The following is a 9663-nucleotide window of genomic DNA, read 5'->3' as shown; positions in this document are numbered from 1 at the left end:
CAAAAGTTATAGTGTCTACAAAAAAGGGAATAGATTTATGGCATTTTTTTTTTTTTAATAGTAATAGTGGTGGTCTGCGATTTTTACTGGGACTGCCACATTGCAGTGGACAGATTGGACATTTTGACACTTTTTTAGGACCATTGTCATTTATACAGCGATCAGAGCTATAAATAGCCACTGATTACTATATAAATGTCACTGGCAGGTAAGGGGTTAACACTAGGGGGCGTAAGGGGTCAAATGTACTGATTGGTTTGTGCAGAAGTTATCGCGTCTACAAAATAGGGGATTGTTTACATCGGCAGACCGCCATTCTATCTCTCTGGGGAATGATTGGTGGGTCCCACTGATTGGCTCCTCCGCTGGCTAATGGGCGCACGTGCGCCACCCAGTGTCTATTGCATGGAACAACGTTTCACGCAGCAATGCCACCTTGCCGCAGTGCAACTGCGATGGGTGGTCGGTGTTTTGTTTTTTTTTGTCAGTCTATTTTTGTTTATAGCTCAAAAATGGCGTGGTGATCAAAATACCACAAAAAGCTTTATTTGTGGGGAAAAAAAATTACATAAATGTTATTTTGGGTACCGCATCGCATGACCGCAAAATTGTCAGTTAACCGTTTGCCTACCAGGCTTTTTCTGGCACTTTTTTGTTTACAAGTTTAAATCAGTATTTTTTTTTTGCTAGAAAATTATTTATAACCCCCAAACATTATGTACTTTTTTTTTAATAGATCCTAGGGAATAAAATGGGATCTTTGCAATTTTTTAATGTCACACGGTATTTGTGGGGATAAAATACACTATAATGAATTGGAAAAACAACACAGTATTTACCCCAATTTTTTTGTATAATGTGAAAGATGATGTTACGCCGAGTAAATAGATAACTAACATGTCACACTTTATAATTCCACACGCTCGTTAAATGGCTACAAACTTCACTACTTAAAAATCTCCATAGGCGATGCTTTAAATATGTTTACAGGTTACAAGTTTAATTATTGCTCTCACTCTAACAATCGCAGCAATACCTCACGTGTGTAGTTCAAATACCATTTACATATATGTGCGTGACTTGCGTATGCGTTCGCTTCTGCGCGTGAGCATGGAGGTATGGGGGCGCTTTATTTTTATCAATTTTTTTAATCACTTTTATTTCTATAACTAAGAATGTAAACCTCCCTTGTAATAGAAATAAGGATGACAGGTCCTCTTTATGCAGAGATCCGGGGTCAAAAAAGACTCCAAATCTCTTCTTTGCCTTTAACCACTTTAATACCAGGTACTTATACACCTTCCCGCCCAGACCAATTTTCAGCTTTCAGTGTTGTCGCAATTTAAATGACAATTGTGCGGTCATCCTACACTACCCAAATTTTTTAACATTTTGTTTCCACAAATAGAGCTTTCTTTTGGTGGTATTTGATCACCTCTGCTTTTTTTTATTTTTTTGCGCAACAAATAAAAAAAGACCGAAAATTTTGAAAAAAAAAAGTTTTTCTTGGTTTCTCTTAAATTTTTTTGTAAATAAGTGTTTTCTTCTTCAATGACGGGCACTGATATCGGTGCTGCCTTATCAGTGCCCATCAGTGCAGCCATGAGGTGGCACTGATGGGCACTGATGATGGGCTCTGATAGGCGGCACTGGTATGCGGCACTCATAGGCGGAACTGATGGGCACTCATAGGTGGCACTGATGGGTACTTATGGGTGGCACTGAGGGCCACTGATGGGTGGCACTGATTACACTGGTGGGTGGCATTGCTGGGCATCATTGATTTTATTAGTTCTATAATGGTGCCAGTCAGTGCCCATTTGTGGGCACTGATTGGCATGTTGGGCATAAGTTGGCATATGTGGATGGCTATGGGGATGTACCTGGCAATCCACATGTTAGGGGCTTCCTTGGTGGTCCAGTGTGGGCCTCCGAGGGGGGGCTGCGCTGATAAACAATCAGCGCAAACCCCCCGTCAGGAGAGCCGCTGATCGGCTCTCCTCTACTTGCGTCTGTCAGACGCAAGTGAGGAAAAGCCGATTAACGGCTCTTCCTGTTTACATCGTGATCAGCCGTGATTGGACACGGCTGATCACATGGTAAAGAGCCTCCATGGGAGGCTCTTTACCAAGATCGGTGTAGCAGACTGACACACCGCACCACCAATTGCCGCAATGCGCACCCCCACGTGCGTGCGGCGGCTGTTATCATGCTGGACGTCATATGACGTCCAGTCAGGATAACTGAACCACCGCCCGGCCGTCATTTTGCTATAGGCTGGGCGGGAAGTGGTTAAAAGCAAAAGAGACATTTTCTTTTTAGATCTTTTGCTTTAAAGCAGAGGTCCACCCAAAAATGTAGCTTCTGCTTTAAGTGACCGTGACCCCCTGACATACCACATTTTGGCATGTCATTTTTTTTTTGGGGGGGGGGGGGGGCGGATACCCTCTTTTTAGGGCCATCCAGCTCCCACTTCCTCCCCTGGCTCCGCGGCACTGGAAGGAAGTTCACCTTTCCCCCCCTCCCTGCAATCTTCTGGGACAGGTCACAGGTCCCAGAAGATTGCCTGGCCAATCGCAGTGGACATTTACTGACTTTTTGAATATTTTATTGCATTTTAACGGCTGCTGTTTGTATACTTTAAAAGATCCTCAAATCTAAAGTATACTATTTTAAAGTATTTAATTTTTAGCTTGCTGATAATCATTTGAATATTGTGATAATTATAACAGTGAGATCAATATTTGAGTCTATTGGTTTAATAAATCTCAGTTCCATAGCACCGAGATAGTGAAAGGAGGCCAGGGACTTCACTATATTTTTGTATTGATTAATGGCTGTGTGTTGAGTTATTTTGAGGGGACATCAAACTTGCACTGTTATACAAGCTGCACACTCACTACTTTACATTGTAGCAAAGTGTCATTTCTTCAGTGTTGTCACATGAAAAGATAGAATAAAATACTTACAAAAATGTGAGGGGTGTACTCACTTTTGTCAGATACTGTGTGATATATACAGTCCCTGACAAAAGTCTTGTCGCTTCTCTATTTTGTAGAAACTACTGCTATTAACCTGACTTTTAATTAATCAATTGGTGTTAGAAATAGCTCATATGAAAAGCTAAATCCCTCCCAAATGATGTTTAATGCACTGAAATAAATTAGTTTCACTGAAAAAAGATTTATCATTTAATCAAGACAGACAGGTCAAATTTTGGCAAGACAAAAGTTTTGTCGCCTATACAGAAATTGAACAACTTTACTGAAAATCCAAAAATATGTCAGCAAATTAAGTAGTGGTGCTGTGAGATCCAAATTTAATATCTTGTATGACTTCCATGAGCTTGAAGGACAGCATCCATGCGGTTTGGCAAGGATTCATACAATTTATTGATGAAGTCATCAGGAATAGCAAAGAAAACAGTCTTGCATGCCTCCCAGAGTTCATCAATATTCTTTGGTTTCATCTTCCATGCTTCATCTTTCATCCTACACCACATATGCTCAATGATGTTCATGTCTGGTGACTGGGCTGGCCAATCCTGGAACATCTTGATCTTCTTTGCCTTAAGGAACTTTGATGTGGAGATGGAAGTATGCGATGGAGCAACATCCTGCTGCAAAATTTTGCCTTTTTATGGTTGGGAATATAAAAGATAGCTAAGATTTGTTGGTATTTTAGACTATTGATGTTGCCTTCCACCCTGCAGATCCCTCGCACACCCCCATACTGCATGTAACCCCAGACCATGATTTTGCCTCCACCAAACTTCACTGTTTTCTGGGTAAATCTCGGCTCCATGCGGGATTCCAGTAGGTCTCCTGCAATATTTGCAGCGACTGTGGTGTAATTCAACAGAAGATTCATCTGAAAAATCCACCTTCTGCCACTTTTCCAGAGTCCATCCTTTAGCAGGTTGTGGTCCTTGGCAATTGCCAAACGGTTTTTCAATTGTCTTTTGTTTAGTGCTGGCTTATGGGCACTGATTCGACCATGGAGGCCATTTCGAGACAGAATCCGACAAACTGTTCTGGTTGACACAGGGACTTCAGGTGTCCAGGTCTCATGGAGCTCTGCTGCAGTGGAAAATGGTCTGGCCTTGGACTTTCGAGCCAACAAACGGTCCTCTCAAGCAGTTGTCTTGCGGGGTTGGCCTGACCTGGCCTTGTCCAAAATGTCTCCAGTCTCTTCAAATCTTTTTTTTATCCTCTGAACTTGACGCTGAGACACATTGAAGGTGTCTGCCACATCAGCAGTGGATCTGGTCTTCAGACTCTTGATAATCAAAACTTTAGTCTCCGGGTGAATCTTAGGCATGTTTGCAGAGGTCTAGTTGCAGTGGAGAAGGTCTAGTGTACTGGTGTTCTTTTTATACACACCTGAGACCTAATTGATAAATTATTAGTCACAGGTGAAGGAGCTCATATAACAAGGCGACAACACTTATGTCTTGGCAAAAATTGACTCAATGGGCTTTACCAAGCTGTGAATATTAGAATACTTTTTGTCAGTTTCGTTTTGCACTGAAACATTATTACAAAAGCTGTTGGGATTAAAATGACCCATTTCTTGTAACAAAATCTTGATTAGAAATATATTTTAGCAGCACCTTAGGTCAATTTGTACACAAGCGATAAGACTTATGTCAGGGACTGTATATACGTATGTCATATATAACAACCAAATCACATACACGTATGTAAATATAGAAAAGGAGTTTATATGGAGCCACCTGTGGACACACACAGGAATTATTTTATAATAAATATATATATATATATATATATATATATATATATATATATACACACATACAGAGAGAGATAAATATATTTATATCTAGATATAGTAATTCCTGTTTAGGTTTCCACTGGATGTCACCTTATCATCCACAAAGTAGTGGTGAAGACTTAATGGTATTTTGAAAAACAGATGTGCAATAACGAAAGCAGATACAGGAAAAGGATGGGTGGAAGGTTTGCCATTAGCCCTATATTCTGAACGAACTACCCCTAAACAACCACATGGGCTGTCCCCCTCCATCCATTTTTAGCAATATCTCTGGCCTTATTCTGTAGTTCTCTTATCTTAGCAAGATGCCCTTTAATAATGTCCTCATTATCAGAAATGTATATACAACAGTCAGTGTGAAATACCTTACACATCCCACCTTGAGCTGCAGTGAGATAATTTAGCGTTAATCTGTGCTCTAATACTACTTTTTAAGCTGAGCCATTTCTTCACTTTATTAACCTCACTACCACTGATATAGGTTTATAATCTCATCTACAATTCTAGTGTAATTATTTATTCTTTTTATTGCTTCAATTCCTCATCCTGTCCAGGAAGGGAACCATGACCATGCCATGTCATCTTCAGTGAAAACCTCTCTTTTGAACACTAAAGGGTATTCCGGACTTTGATCTGGTCGCACTTTACCTTTGCGAACAGCCAAAGCAGGTACTAACTTCCCAATATAACATGTACCTGTAACATTAGTAGGAAGCCAGGCGTAAGCTCTATTTCCACATATATAATATAACCCTCCACGTATGGACGGTATGCCTGCTCCTAAAAAACTGGAAGCAATAACATGGAATCTCAGGAAACCGATATTTTCACATATTGGGAACTGTGAGCAATTTGTACTATATAAAGGGTTATATTTAGTTCTGGATCTGGGATATAATAATATTGACCATAGTTTCCTCCATAAACTGTAATCTTTGCTCCGGTGCAATCTGATATACCCAACCGTATACATTTAGTGTTAAACGGGCATTTAATGTTTAAACAAATCTGCGGTGTGTCTATCTGTTTTGAAACCATCAAAGTTACTGATCTGTGCTCATTAGCTGTGGTGACTATGTATGAGCCATTTATTCTGGTCCTGTTTAGATCAGTGAAATTGAGAGGTATTGCTATCATGGGTATTGTTCCTGTTTGGGGATGTAAAAAACCTGCATCCATAATTGATGAATGCAAAACAATTTCCCACAGGAAGATGTGGGGGGGAGTTCATCCAGGCTTGCAGATGGCCCTATAATAAGGAGACCTGTTTGTCCAGCCGTACTCCACCCTAGCTCCGACCATAGCTGACGTGTCGCTTGACCACCACCCAGTCACCTGGTTGGATTCTGTGAATACCTGAAACGGAATTTGGGTCGGGGATAGATTTCTAAACACCTTCATGTATTTTATTCAACGTTCTTTGCAAAATCTGAACATATTCTAACAGATTACTGTGAGAAGCCTGCAACTGTTGGGGAAAATATAGCCCTGTTTTGGGTGGCCCTCCAAATAAAATCTCATAGGGGGACAGCCCATGTGGTTGTTTAGGGGTAGTTCGTACAGAATATAGGGCTAATGGCAAACCTTCCACCCATCCTTTTCCTGTATCTGCTTTAGTTTTTGCACATCTGTTTTTCAAAATTCCATTAAGTCTCTCAACTTCAGCACTACTTTGTGGATGATAAGGTGTATGGAAAGCTTGCTGTATGTGAAGGTCTCCCATTACCTCTTTCATTACTTCCACAGTAAAATGGGTTCCTCTGCCACTCCCAATAGTTTCAGGAACTCCATATCTACAAACTATTTCATTCAAAATTTTCTTTGCTGTTGTTTTTGCATTTGCTTTAGCTACCGGCCAGCACTCAGGCCAACCTGAAAAAATGTCAACACACACTAGAGCGTACTCATAGGTGCTTATTCTGGGCATCTGAATGTAGTCTATTTGAATTCTTTGGAAAGGGAAATCTGGCTTAGGAGAATGCTTTTGGGGAACATGGACAGGCCTCCCTGCATTGTACAGAGCACAAGTGAGACATGAAGGACAAAACCTGGCTGCAAATGCACTAAATCCAGGTGCTATCCAATAGCAGTCAGTAAGTGTCATCATCGCGCCCTTAGCAAGATGACTGACGCCATGTGCAATGTGATCCACTTATCCTTCTCTTCATCAGGGGTCAACCATTGACAGGAAGAAGCTATCATGTTCATTCACACCAAATGCCTTAAACATTCGGAAGAACGTCAAAACTGTGAGTGTTTGGTCTGAACTTACATTTAGACTAAACACTCAGCTGATCGTTACAAAATGGAGAGATCAAAGTTCCCTCTGCAAAGCTTCTCTTGGGTGCAGTGGCGTCGCAAGGGGGGTGCGGTCCACACCGGGTGACACCCACCAGAGGGGTGACACCCGCGGGCAGCGGCACCGCTAATGCCGCACGGTCCTCACCCGCTACCCTGTTCTCTCGCATGATCTCTCCGGCTGTCTCCCTGTCTCACACAGCGGAGCAGACCAAAGCCGCCGCCCACATCTACACAGGAGGGATACTGTGTGTCAGATACTGTGTGATATATATATATGTATGCCATATATAGCAACCAAATCACATACACGTATGTAAATATAGAAAAGGAGTTTATATGGAGCCACCTGTGGACACACACAGGAATTATTTTATAATAAATTTTATATATATATATATATATATATATACATACAGAGAGAGATAAATATATGTATATCTAGATATAGTAATTCCTGTTTAGGTTTCCACTGGATGTCACCTTATCATCCACAAAGTAGTGGTGAAGACTTAATGGAATTTTGAAAAACAGATGTGCAAAAACGAAAGCAGATACAGGAAAAGGATGGGTGGAAGGTTTGCCATTAGCCCTATATTCTGTACGAACTACCCCTAAACAACCACATGGGCTGTACCCCAGCCGCCGCCCACATCTACACAGGAGGAGGAGGAGGGAGTCCAAGGGACACACTGCTGTGCCTACCCCGCGCTGTTCTGAGGTCTGTAAAAATGTAATGCAAATGGATATGTGCTGGGGGGCGCTATGGGAGAGGGGGTCTGCACTAATAGAGGGGGGTCTGCACAGAGGGGGGTCTGCACTGAGGGGGGTCTGCACCGATGGAGGGAGGGTCAGCACTGAGGGGGTCTGCACTGATGGAGGGGGTCTGCACTGAGGGGGGTCTGCACTGATGGAGGGGGATCTGCACTGATGGCGTGTCTATACTGATAGATGCGGGGTTCGCAATGAGGGGGGTCTGTATTGAGGGAGAGGGGTCTGCACTGAGGGGGCCTATACTGATAGATGGGGGTCCGCACTGAGGGGGGTTTGTATTGAGGGAGAGGGGTCTGCACTGAGGGGGTCTATACTGATAGATGGGGGTCCGCACTGAGGGGGGTCTGTATTGAGGGAGAGGGGTCTGCACTGAGGGGGTCTATACTGATAGATGGGGGTCCGCACTGAGGGGGGTCTGTATTGAGGGAGAGGGGTCTGCACTGAGGGGGTCTATACTGATAGATGGGGGTCTGTATTGAGGGAGAGGGGTCTGCACTGAGGGGGTCTATACTGATAGATGGGGGTCCGCACTGAGGGGGGTCTGTATTGAGGGAGAGGGGTCTGCACTGATGGAGGGGGATCTGCACTGAGGAGGTCTGCACTGATAGTGCAAACCCCTCTCCTCTGATGGGGGGTCTATACTGATAGATGGGGGTCTGCACTGAGGGGGGTCTGTATTGAGGGAGAGGGGTCTGTACTGGGGGGGTCTATACTTAGTGGGGGGGTCTGTACTGAGGGAGGAGGATCTATGCTGCTGGAGGGGCGGTCTGTACTGAAGGGGGACCATAGTTGGTGGAGGGGGGTGACACCAATTTTTTTCCACAACGGGTAACACCAGCTGTAGTGACGCCACTGCTTGGGTGGTACGAAAAGGGGGCCCTATCTGCATAGGTTCTTCCAAAGGAATAGTGGCAGCAGGAGCCTCCGATTAGGATGAGGAGTAAGACAAAGGAGTGGTGGCCTGTCTTTCAGAGCGGCATTTAAAAAGGCACCTATCAATACGGATCCCAGCTGCATGGCTTTTTCTAACGTGTCTGGTGTGAGATGATTAGCCTGAGTGTCCTTAATATCTTCAGAAAATTCCAACCTACACTGGCTACTGGCTGCTCGGTAGGCTGCCTGCCTTGACATAAAGCACGGCTTATGCCATGTACACAAGGTCAGGGTAATTACATTTTATTCACAAAGGTGGTGTAGCGCCCTTCTAGTTCAGAGTAGGCTTATAGGCAAATTTAGATAGCTCCTCTGTAAATAGTGGAGCAGGGGCTGATTGCTTGGGGCTGTTCAGTGTCTCACAGGCTGCTAGTCTTCTACTTCCCCCTGTTTTCCAGAAACTTCTAGAAGTATAGTGGGAGGGGGAACGGGATGGGGCAGCCTGAATATTTATGGGACTCCGGGCAATCCATGGAGAGGTGTGCCCAGAAGGTGGAGGGAAATCCCTTAATATTCTGAGGCCTAGCAGAGTTTTAGCCTTCTAAAGCAGACCCCTGTGCAGGGGGCAGAGAGAGAGACAGAGGAGCCTATAGAAGAAACAGGAACAAAATAATGCCCAATGGACTTGAGACACATTGAGGACGGTAAAAAGCTTACTGTTTTTTTGGAAATAGACATATTGAAGGATACTAAAGCTAAAAAGAAAATCCTTAATAAGCTCCTTTAGCCTTTGTGGCACAGCTGATTCCCCTCTCACCATTGAGTTGCTAGTCCCTTGGATGGTCCGGTGCTTCCCACAACTCCTGGCCAGGATGATGTGGACCAGTCAGTATTTCCGTGTCACATGCTCTTCTTTATATTTTT

This window comes from Aquarana catesbeiana, linkage group LG03 (genome assembly GCF_042186555.1).
Source record: "Aquarana catesbeiana isolate 2022-GZ linkage group LG03, ASM4218655v1, whole genome shotgun sequence".
Classification (NCBI taxonomy): domain Eukaryota; kingdom Metazoa; phylum Chordata; class Amphibia; order Anura; family Ranidae; genus Aquarana; species Aquarana catesbeiana.
Note: the sequence above shows the minus strand (reverse complement) of the source record.